Below are 12,118 nucleotides of genomic sequence, written 5' to 3'. Positions count from 1 at the left end.
ACTTTTAAAAATGTATTTTGCTGTACAGGAGATTGCTGGCAGTAGCAACTCTAATACACTGCCGTAGGCCTTCCTGCTGCTATTCCTCTGTCGCAGTCTGCCCAGAAAACAGGAAGATGCATCAGAGAGAAGTAGACCGCAATAGAGGTATAGCCACCAGCAGCATATCAGTTGCTGCCAGCAAGATATCTTTAGCGCTATAGAAATGATAAGTAGTAGTATTTATTACACTTTCAATAAAGAGAGAGAAGAAATATATCAACAATGCATTATAATAATAAAATTAAATACTGTCCATAATGTAGGAAAATCTAAGGAGGAACCAAATAGGAAAATTGGGGGAAAAAATACCCAGCTTCTTATTACTGGTAAAGCCTGTCCTAACATCAGTGAAGAATTCAATTCTCTAGGTTCTAGACAAGTACTTTCATTTCCTTTCTCAGAAAAATAAAATCCAATAGTTGCTTAAGGTCAAATAATGAATATAATTTATCCAAATATAACAGCACACATACACAAGGATATTTAAGGTCAAATGTGCACCTAACTGAAGCACTCTTGATCTCAAAACCAAGAATGCCTAGTGCCTCTTCTGAGTATCTCTAGAAAGATCAGTAAAAATATGAATCTTTGCCCCCTAAACTGTTTATCAAGATGTCAGAAATAAATAAACCAAAGAAAAGAAGAGATATGATGAAAATACATTATTATGGTTTTACAAATTTATCTTTACACATCCAGGGGGGTAGGGGGTTGGAGGGAGGGGAATAAATATTGATAGTGATATTTGGGTAACTTTATTCTTTATTTGTATTGTATATTAGGATATATTATGATATTATGATATGCAGGAAAATGAAATTATTGAATGATATTTATGTTACCTGTATAGATAATAGTGGAATATGTGGAATATCTTTTGTATGACACTGTTTTTGTTTAAAAAATCAATAAAGAATTTAAAAAAAAAAAAGATGTCCGAAATATAAATTCAGAATGTTATTGTAGTTCAGTTCAAGAGCAAAAGTCACAACCAATGTCAATTGTGTTATAATATCCAATGATGATTCCAAGAAGTCTGTGAGATTTAATTCAGAAATATATTGAATTTTTACAATAGCTGGAATAGCCTCAGCTACTCGTATAATCTTAAGTATTTCCTTAAAATACTTCCTCAACAAATTTATCCCCAGTATCAAGGGGGACTTAGAATATCAGTTACAAGGGAGGAACAACTTGCATTTTTAACTTCTAAGTACTCTATCCTCTTGTGCACAAAAAAATCTGTTCTTTATCAAAGACTCCATAAGTGGTGGAATACACTATGGCCTGTTTTACAAAGCTGCGCTAGTGGCCCCGAAGCCCATAGAGATTTAGGGCTCCTTTTACTAAGGTGCACTAGCAGTTTTAGCATGCACGCTAAATGCTAACGCCTCCATAGAGCTTGCGTTAGTATTTCTTGTTTAGTGCATGGTTAGCGCGCGCTAAAAACGCTAGTACACCTTAGTAAAAAGAGCCCTTAAAGGGCTTCGGGGTTGTTGCCGCGCAGCCCAAGCCATGTTTAACTGCGAAATACGAAAAGGCCAATGCCGAGAAGTACAACATACTAAGCTCCTACCAACACACATGGTCACTTTCCCATTGCAATATACCATATCACACTTGACCTTTGGTATTAATAGGTTTTTAATCAACTGTCTAATTAATATTTGATCAGCCTTTTTCCTTCTCACATACTGTTATACACAGCTAGTAATACCTATGATACTTGTATGTGAATTTCTCCATAATGAGATTGCTCCCATCTCATGCTTCTCTGTTGTACAATTTGTTTATTTGTACTTGTGAATTGTTTTATTCATATTAAACAAATAAAAATTTTTGAACTGAAAAAAAAAAGACTCCATAAGTTCATGCATTTCATTCATTTTAGGCTGCAAGGTTTGGTTATGCATAAATCCAGCTCTCTATTTTGGTCTACAACAATTTCAGCTAAAAGTTTAGTATCATTCACAAAGTTCGCAGACAGTTTAAGGAGTGAAGAATTCAGTATCTGTATGGAATCCCAAAGTTCCTCCAGGGTTACAATGGACAGTCTCTGTAAATCCTTGACCTGCATCTCACCAGAGTGTTCTTCACCTCGATGAGCTGTACCTGTCTCCAAAATTGAGCCAGTTGACATGATAGTACAGTGGCTCCAACCCGGGGGGAAGATTCTGCTAAGGGCGGGCTCCCTAGCAATGGTGATATCAGTGTCTGCTCGGACCCGATGCCTGCTGCCCTGCCATCAGGGATTTGCTTTCAGATTGCAGGGGCACCGTATGATGAACAGGGCTAAGAGAAGCCCTGTTTCATTGCTGCTCTCAGCCAAAGCTGATTGTGTAGGAGCAGAAGAACCAGGCAAGGGAGAAACCACCAACACTCTAAATTTTCGCAGCATGGTCTCCCTCAGTGTTAGGGCAGGAGCAGGTTCTGGGAGAGCTGCCCGCACCTTACCCTTCTGCTTGCCCATACCACTGACAAGTTCAAATAGGTCCCTCTAGCTACCACAAAGCTGAAGAGCAGCAGGTAAGACCACAGCCACCAACACCAACTTGGATCTCCCTGCAAAATACCTTTTGAAAATGGAGAGGAAAGGTGAAGAGGATGAGGGTAGAGAGAAGGGGATGACATGCCAGGCCATAGGGCCCCCAGGAGCTGCTGTTTTTTAAATAGACTGGGGAAGGGGTTCAAAGAGAGGGAGGAAATGCCAGATTGGAGTGTGTGGAAAGGTGAAAGGGCAGAAATGATGGGCCTGGAAATAAAGGAGAGGGAGAGAGAGATGGTGGGCAATGCAAAGGAGAGTGGAAAAAGAAAGGGAGAGAAGGATAGGGGTAGTTTGGAGGGAGGGGGATAGAGATACTGGATGAGAGGGCAGTTGGGAAGAAAAGTGGAGAATGGATCCAGGAGAAGTGGGGTGGGGGAGGGAGAAATATGGTTTGGGAAGGTAGTTTAGAAGAGAGGGAGAGATGGTGGATCTGAGAGAGATATGGAAGACAGTTGGGAAGGGAAAAGGAGAGATGGTGGACCTATGGGTTGTGGGGAGGGAAGAAACTGGATGGGAGAGCAGCCTAGAAAAAAAAAAAAAAAGTGAACCAGGGAAAGGAAAAGAAGGGAAGGAGGAAAGAGAGTGAGAAATGTTTGGTTTAGGGTGGTGGAATGAAAATGAGTGAGTGGAGAATAGTGAGCACATTTATATGGTAGAGAATGGCACATGGATACATTTTTCCCCATCCCCATAGGAACTCAATTTCCCTGTCTCCCTATAATTTTTGTTGCTGTCCCTGCCCTTGCCCCATTCCTGTAAGCTCTGCCTTAACTGCACAAGCCTCGAATACTTATGATTTTAAAGTGTTTGAGGCTTGTGCAGATGAGGATATAACTTGCATGAATGGGATAGGGACAGGAAAAGAAGTCTCTGGGACAGGATGGGAAAATGAGCTCCCTCGGGGACAGGGAAAAATTTGTTCTCCTGTCATTCCCTATTCAACTTGGTTACAAATTTATTTGACACCACACGCCACACTCAATCCATGCAAAATATTAAGCTACCTTCAGCAAATGATCTAGCACAGCATTTTGATTCAAAAATTATAAACTTAAGAAATAACAGTTCGATAAATGACATATATGCACATTAAATAGCTAACATACAAGGAAATGAAATACCAGCGGATATGATTTGGAATTCCTTCCAAGATTTAGAATGGAATAATTACATCAAATTATATAACAAGTACACTAAATCTGTGTTCTTTAACCTTTTTACATCCGTGGCCTGGCAGAAAAAAAGGAATTATTTTGTGGACCGGCAAACTACTAGGACTAAAATTTAAAAACCCCGTTTCTGCCCCATCTCCGCGAGCTCGGTCCCCACAAATCATCTGATCCCATCCACACAAGCCTCAGTTATGATTTTATATTGAATGTATTTTATTAAAGTATAAAAAGAAACAATATTCTGTACAATTGTCATTTTTTAAATACAAATAATTCAGAGCAAGGATCAACAAAACCCCTGTCTCCCCTCCCCTTCACATATATCCCCTCTACTATCAAGAAAACTGAACAAGCCAAATTATTACAGAATGCTACACAGAAATATCATGCTAACAGAATACTGCAGTCACACATGACAGGAATAGTTTTAGGGGAGTGCAACTAGGGCAACTGCCCCCTGGTCAGAGAGTGCCCTAATCCAGCTGGAAGCTAAAGAAGCACTGCCTGGGTTTTGCAGTCCCCAGTTATGTCTAACACCAGCTCTAGCAGGATATATATTTCAAATCTGATATATTCTAGTCACAAAATAGAAATAAAATTATTTTTTTCTACCTTTTGTCATCTCTGGTTTCTGCTTTCAATCTTCTTTTCACTCTCTTCCTTCCAGCGTCTGCCCTCTCTGTCTCTTCAATCCAGCATCTGCCCCTTCCATCCACTGTCTGTCCTCTCCCCCTTCCATTTGGTATCTGTCTTCTTTCTATGCCCCTCTCCCCTTTCCATCCAACCTGCGCTCCCTCTCTCCTTTTTACATGATTCATTCCAGCTTTACTGCTCTCTTTATTTTTATCTCTCCACCAGATCTACCATCGTTGTCCCTCTATGCTTATTTTTCCCAGCAGCTCTTCTTACTTCCCAGCGCAGCGATTCAGGAAGGCAGCCTCAGGTCCTTTGTTGGGTCACGCTGCCTCTGAGGAAAGAGGAAGTTGCATCATCAGAGTCAGCCGCGACTCAGCAAAAGCCCCAAGGCTGCCTTCGTGAATCGCTGCGCTGGGAAGTAAAGGAGAGCTGCAGAGAGGGGAGAAAGCCACTGTCGGAAGCTCCCCAAGATCTCTCCGGCCCAGCGCAGACTTCAGATGTTGATCTTGCCGGCCCTGCGCAGACCGGCAGGAAGTTGAAGTGAGTCAATCTTGCCGGCCCTGCGCGGACCGACAAAAATTTCCTGCGGACCGGCACCGGTCTGCGGACTGGCGGTTGAAGAACTGTGCACTAAATCATACTGCATTCTGGACTCCTGTCCCCCAGATATTATGAAAGCAGCTCCATTAGACTTTAAACTAACTTTGTTGAATTATTTGACCAATCATTTAAAAAACTGAAAATTACTTACTCATAATGGTCACATTATAATAACCCCAATTCCAAAAAATCGTAAAGAATTCTTAGCAACAATAACCAACTATAGACCAGTGACATCCATTCCATTTTTTGTAAAAATCATGGAAGGACTGGTACATACCCTATTGATGGAATACCTTGATCAGTTCTCTCTTTTACATGAAACTCAATCTGGTTTTAGACCTTTGTTTAGTGCTGAGACAGTAATTGCGGCCATCTTGGATAATTTACGCTCCTTATTTAGCAGGGGCCATAATGGCCTGATCATGCAATTTAACATGAGTTCTGCCTTTGACTTGGTGGATCATGAGAAACTGTTACAATGCTTAGATGCAATTGACATCAGAGGAGAGGTGTTAGACTGGTTCTGAGGTTTCCTTATGTCCTGCACCTATCAAGTACATTTCAATTACAACCTCTCTAATACCTGGAGTAATCCATCTGGCATTCCGCAGGGGTCACCATTATCCCCATTGATTTTCAATGTTTACATGTCATCATTAGGTGCGCAATTGACCCAGCGGAGGATACAATTATTTAGTTACTTCTCTCTCTGAAGCTACACCTATGGCAACAGAAATACTAAACTTGATGGAACAATGGATGACTGAATTTAGACTGAAGCTTAATTCAGAAAAAACAAAATTCTTTGTAGCCTTACCACAACCACTTGTCACTAAAGCATCACTATGCATCAATAAACTCAATTACCCTATTCAACCTACAATGAAGGTTTGGGGGGTAATACTGGACCAGGGCCTAACCATGAAAGACAAAGTAGACTCTTTGGTTAGAAAGGGTTTTTTAACTCTCTGGAAGCTTCGGTCCATTAGAGCATATTTTGATGTTTCATCATTCAAAATTCTGGTACAATCCCTTATACTGATCCATCTTGATTACTGTAATATTGCCCATGTGGCAATTTCCCAGAAGAATATGCAGAGATTATAACTGGTGCAAAATGTGGCGGTCAGGCTGATTTTTGAGTTGAAGAAGTCCGATCACATAACCCCTTCCTACCGACTCCTGCACTGGTTGCCGATGGAAGCATGTGCGAAGTTTAAGTTTGGATGTTTTTGCTTTAAGGTACTATTCAGTTTAGCCCCTAAATATATAACTGACCTTTTCTCTTTCTCAACCAATAGACATAAGAGAAGCTCACACCTGAAGTTTGTCTCTCCACCAGTTAGAGGATGTAAATTTAAAAGACATCATCAACATCTTTTCTCTTATCAAGCAGCATTATGAGGTAAAGATCTGGAAAAATTACTTATGCATGCTAATAACTATGGGGAATTTAGGAAACACCTAAAAACATATCTACTTAGGTAGCTGATCTGCACAATCTCGCCCACAACTGATCTCTACAATTGTTAGTCACTAATCTCTAACTTTGTTAGTTCTACTCAATTTGTAGCTTTTTTAATCATTGTAAACCGCATAGAACTTCACGGTCCTGCGGTATATAAACTGTTATTATTATTATTTATTATTATGTGGTAAAGGGGAGTAGATGGAAGGAAATAAGAGGCTGGGAAAGGAGTGAGATGGAGACCTAGGGATTGAGAGGAGATGGAAAATTGATAGCTGAAAATTAAAAAGAGGGGTGAGAGGGTAACATTTGAGTGGAGATAGGCAGAGAAAAGAGAGGAAAGAACTGAAAGAAAAATCAATATTTTAGAGACAGGCATAATGATGGAATGGAACAAGAAAGAAAAAGAAAATTGTATACCGCTTAGAAACCTGATTAAGCGGTTTAAAATTTTTTTTTAATAAACTTGAAACTTGAAAAGAATTAGCAAAGACAGATAAGAAAGTAGACAAGAGAAACTTGGACAAGATGACAGAAAAAGATAAAGTTTTATATATATATATATATATTGTGGCCGGGCCCGTCCCCAAGTAGGTGGGAAACACCGGCCCGGACCACAAGCAAGAATTTTAGTACGCCTTTTATATGGTGGTGAAAGGAAGACCCGGATACCAGATTCCTTGAAAAACAGTACCAGGTTTATTAGTGTCCCAAAGTACAAAGAAAAGAAAACAGAAGCAAAAAGAAAACATTCACCTTGGTTGGTTACAGTCCTTTGGGTGCATCCTGCACACTATTATATTACAGTCCAGGTGAGTCTCAGGTGTTTTACTGAGGAGCTGGATTGCACCTCCTTATCAAAAGCAAAAAATACTATAACATATCAGTTCAATGCCTTCCTTGGCCCGCATCCCCACTGGGATTTATTGATCTCCCTGGACCTTAACACCTTCTGGCTTTTCTAGCTGAGCACGGCTTGCGTTAAGCCTTTTCCCCTCTCAGCTCTCTTTATCTGCTTAACACGTTTTTATCACCTCATTAGCTTTGCCAGCACTGCTCTGGCTTCCGTGTGAAACAAGTAAACAATGGGAGAACATTCTTCGTGAGAGTAGCTGAGGACTTTCAAATACTGTATTCCCCCAGGTCCATGTACTCTTCACTTATACTATCACTCAGGACACTGCACATTTCCCATTCACCCTCATGGGAACTCTGGCTTAACATTTCCTCATTTCCCCCAGGCTGTGCTTCCCATCCCCCTCTCTGCAAGTCTGCCAAAATACCTGCAGCCTTTCCCTGGGGATAATTTCCCAGCCTTTCTCTCTGGGGTTCAAGTTGCCAGTCACTGTACCTCCCAACTGCTGCACCACCTTTCCTTAGGTGCTGGCTTCCTGCCATACGCTCATGCTTGGTCTTAGGCACCCTCTGTGACCTGGAAACTCCTTGAGTGATTTGGCTTCTCTCATCAGAGACAGCTGTGTCCTCCTTCTCTCTCTCCCTCCTCCTTCCTAAGTTTGCCAACTTACTTTGCCTATAAGGCACACATGTCAAACACAAGGCCCGCGGGCCAAATCCGGCCCGCCAGGCCTTGCAATGTGGCCCTCACCGCGCTGTCATCACTGCACGCCGCTGCGTTCCATCACAATGACGCGCGGTGACATAGGAGGCTTCTGATCTCGCTGGCCGTACTTGCTATCTATTACGCATGCGCATAGATAACAAGTCACGCAAGATTCAGGAGGCGTGACCTATAGTCCGGTATCCGATGTGGTTGTGCGGGTGGCAGAGCAGAGGAGAGAGTGAGTGTGCGGGCATAAAAAATACACAGCAGAAGCTGCCAGTTCCTGGCATAAAGTGCAGGCATAAAAATCGCAACAGAATCTGCTATCTGTACCTAGCCAGGCATTTATTGACTGACTTTTTTTTCTTCACTCCATCTGCCAAATCAAGCTATCCCTGTGCAGTTTTCAACTTTTTCCTTCTAACGCAGATTTCCAATAAACTACATCTTTTACTGCCAATATTGATCCCAAAATGTCCAGGAAAAGAAAAGTTGACGGTGAAGGCAGACAATTTAATGACAAATGGGAAAATGAGATAATCGAGCTTCAGTCTGACATTGGCCTGAAATCAAAGTTTCAGGATGTTGAAATTGAGGACTTCTATCCTCTACTGCCCCCTGACTCAATGCCAGAGCTCCGACTTCATGCTGCCCGTATTCTATCCATGTTCAGGAGCACCTATCTTTGTGAACAGATGTTTTCAATAATGAATCTGAACAAAAACAAGCACAGATCACGCATTACCGATGACAACCTCCATGCTGTTTTGCGGGTTGCTACAGCCCAAGAAATAAAACCGAACATTGACTCATTGATCCGGGGAAAACGGTGTCAGACATCTAGCCAGAAAACAAAACAATGAGCATTTTAGGTACATTCCAATATTACTGTTTTGCTTGATACCAATATTTCTGTTTTGCTTGATAGCATGTGAGTTGGTTAACAGCACTGTTAAGGAAAAGATTGTTCCACTCATTTTAAATTCACATTTCTGGTTAACATTGTCAGTTTATGACTGTTCAGTAAACCATTCGGCCCGCGATTTAGGCTGGATTTTAGATTTTGGCCCCTTCTCTGATTGAGTTCGACACCCCTGCTATAAGGCAAACTCCCGGGTCTGACTCCACCCCTCTCTAAATTGGTCTCAGGTTTCTCCCTGACCTCTGGAAAGGAGTGATAGGGGAAATTAGTGGTTCTCAGAGCCTTCCCTAATTGGCTCTTCAACTGTGCTGGGACCTGCCTTGGCTTGTATTCTTTTGGCTGAGCCAGCTGTCCTGGCTCCATGCCGGGTTTTACAGAGCCCTGTGCTGCATTCTGGGGAGTTTTAGCAGTAGTTTTCACTGTGACAGGAGCTTCCCTGTCACAATATATATATATATATATATATATATATATATATATATATATATATATATACTAGTCTTTAAGCCCGTACACTAGTATATATATATATATATATATATATTTACTAGTCTTTAAGCCCGTTACATTAACGGGTGCTAGAGTAGATGTCTGTCTGTCTGGGTATTTTTTTTCTTTGTCTCTCTCTCCTTGCACGCTGCCTGTGTCATTTTTTCTGTCTGTGAATCTCTCTGTGTCCTTAGTGCCCTCAGTGCCTCCTTCCTATGTCCTTAGTGCCCCTTCTTATGTCCATAGTGCCCCCAGTGCCCCTTTCTATGTCCTTAGTCCCCCCAGTGCCTCCTTCCTCCCCTCACCCCCACTCCGATGCCAGCCTGTCTGCCTGCCTCCCATCCCCCTTCCATTGAAACCCCCCCGATGCCAGCCTGCCTGAGCAGTATGTTTCCATGGAAACCACCCCACCCCCCGATGGCAGCCTGTCTGCCTGCTTCCCATCCCCCTGAGCAGCATGTTTCCATGGAAACCACCCCACCCCCCCCCCGATGCCAGCCTGCCTGCTGCCTTCCATTGAAACCCCCCCACCCCCTCCGTTGCCTGCATCCCCCTTCCATTGAAACCCCCCCGATGCCAGTTTGCCTGCCTGCCAGCAGCATGTTTCCATGAAACCTCCCCACCCCCCTCCGATGCCAGCCTCCCTGCCTGCTTCCCATCACCCTTCCATTGAAACCCCCTCCATGCCTGCCTGCCTGCCTCCCATCCCCGAGCAGCTTGTTTCCATGGAAACCACCCCCATGAAATCCTGCCTGCCTGCCTTCCATTGACCCCCCCACCCCCTCCGATGCCAGCCTGCCTGCCTCCCATCCCCCTTCCACTGAAACCCCCCACCCCACCCCCAATGCCAGTCTGCCTGCCTGCCTCCCATCCCCCTGAGCAGCATGTTTTTAACCACCCCTGCCGACCCTAGGCACACCACTAACACGCCGCGACTCCCCCCCTTCCCCCGACCTTAGGTACACCACTAACACGCCGCGACTCCCCCCCACCCGCCGACCCTACCCGGCACAACAGAAACCCCCGTTGACCCTCCCAGCCGACCTTCCCACCGCTAGACGGCTGACAAACCTGGCAGCTCCAGCAGCGTCCCAGGCACACTAAACACGCTACTTCGGGTCTTCTACTGGCCTAATTTCCTCTGCCACGTCCCTGATGACTGGCATTTAAAACAAATTATAACTGGGGTCCATGCTCGGGATAACACAAACTGCAAGACGGATTGGGTGATTTACATTATAATGTGTCCCTGCCCCCTCGTATACGTAAGCCGTACAAAGCGACTGGTTCAGCTACGATTGAATGAGCACAAATCTCGTATTACCACCGGAGCCCTTTCAGCCCCCCTTGTCCAACATTGGATCTCGAAGAAACATTCAGTGGACCAGATCAAATGGAGAGTCATTGATGAATTGACAACTCAGGGGGCGGAGGGCAACATGGAGGAAAAATTAAACTTCTTAGAACAGAGGTGGATCTACCCACTCAATACAGTCAGTCCTTTCAGGCTTAATTTAAAACTAGAATGGTTGTCCCTTATATGAGTTTTCCTTGGGAGGGTATCCCATCTGCATCCATTAAGAAATGAATCTAGTAATGATGGGGAGTGTTTGAATATTGAATTATAATTCCAAAATTGAACAGTTGGCTGAAACGCCCCCCCCCCCCCCCCAGTCAGTGGTTGGTACCGCCCTTGTGACGTCACTGACAGCTGACCGGGAGGTATTTAGTATGAAGAGGAGCACGCCGCGGCCATCTTGGTAACAGGAATTTGCTGGTCGTGTTGCGGGTGACTAGTTTCACACAAGGTGAGAACCTCTTGGAATGTTATTGATATAAATCCAAATGTTTTGGATTCAGTGATTTATAACGCTAAATTAGTTTTATTAATAACGTGGGTTTTATTGTTCTAGGGATTGTAGCCCTTAAGAAACCCCCCAGTGTGAAACATGTTGGCGTATTTATCCCTTAGAATTTAACCACCCAAGCTAAGTATTAATTACAAACTATTTATTAAATGTTCACTAAGTATTTATGAATTTAAAGATATTCATCACATTCAACTTACAACATGATAAATCGAATTGAGAAACCCGGTGAAGATCAAAATGTATAAAGCCAGATACTATGAAATTTACTTGAGTATCTTGGTGGCATTTCTGAGGGTCTAGATGACTAACAACATACGTGAGGGCGATTAAGGGGTAGCCATAATCAGACTACTCTCGAAGCACTGGTGGATATATACTCTCTCACAAGCATTTTGAAACACTGATTATCAATTTCTATATGCTATGGCCTCTTCCTATGATCAGCGGAATTGACTTCTTGATTTAAACAGCTATGTTCTTTATGGCAGACAAAGACCAATGTCTCACATCTATTATGGAAGAAACTGGAGCCTAATATGTCGATTACCCACCAAAAATAGCTACTCTATGATACCTATGATACTATGATACTCTATGATACTCTATGATCTACTGCTACGATGGCAGCCATCTATAGATCCAAAGCTTTTCCATTAAGATAGTACAGATCCCAGGACTCTGCTCCATTAGCAGCTGCTTATGGCATGCAGGCAGTTGCATATGGAACACAGGCTGCTGACTTGGCTGCTGCTTATGGAATTTAGACAACTGCAAGTCTCTGCTGTTCTGATATCTACTTTTGGAGTGCA

At 43.0% G+C, this 12,118-nt stretch overlaps 1 protein-coding gene across 1 annotated transcript in view; it reads right to left on the bottom strand.

Annotated features, from left to right (window-relative positions):
• The window catches only part of SPINK4 (serine peptidase inhibitor Kazal type 4), a 56,479-nt gene that overhangs the window by 12,737 nt on the left and 31,624 nt on the right, over positions 1–12,118 (bottom strand). The window lies entirely within an intron of this gene.

Source organism: Geotrypetes seraphini, chromosome 1, assembly GCF_902459505.1.
Source record: "Geotrypetes seraphini chromosome 1, aGeoSer1.1, whole genome shotgun sequence".
Taxonomy (NCBI): Eukaryota; Metazoa; Chordata; class Amphibia; order Gymnophiona; family Dermophiidae; genus Geotrypetes; species Geotrypetes seraphini.
This window is presented reverse-complemented; position numbering and strand designations above follow the sequence as displayed.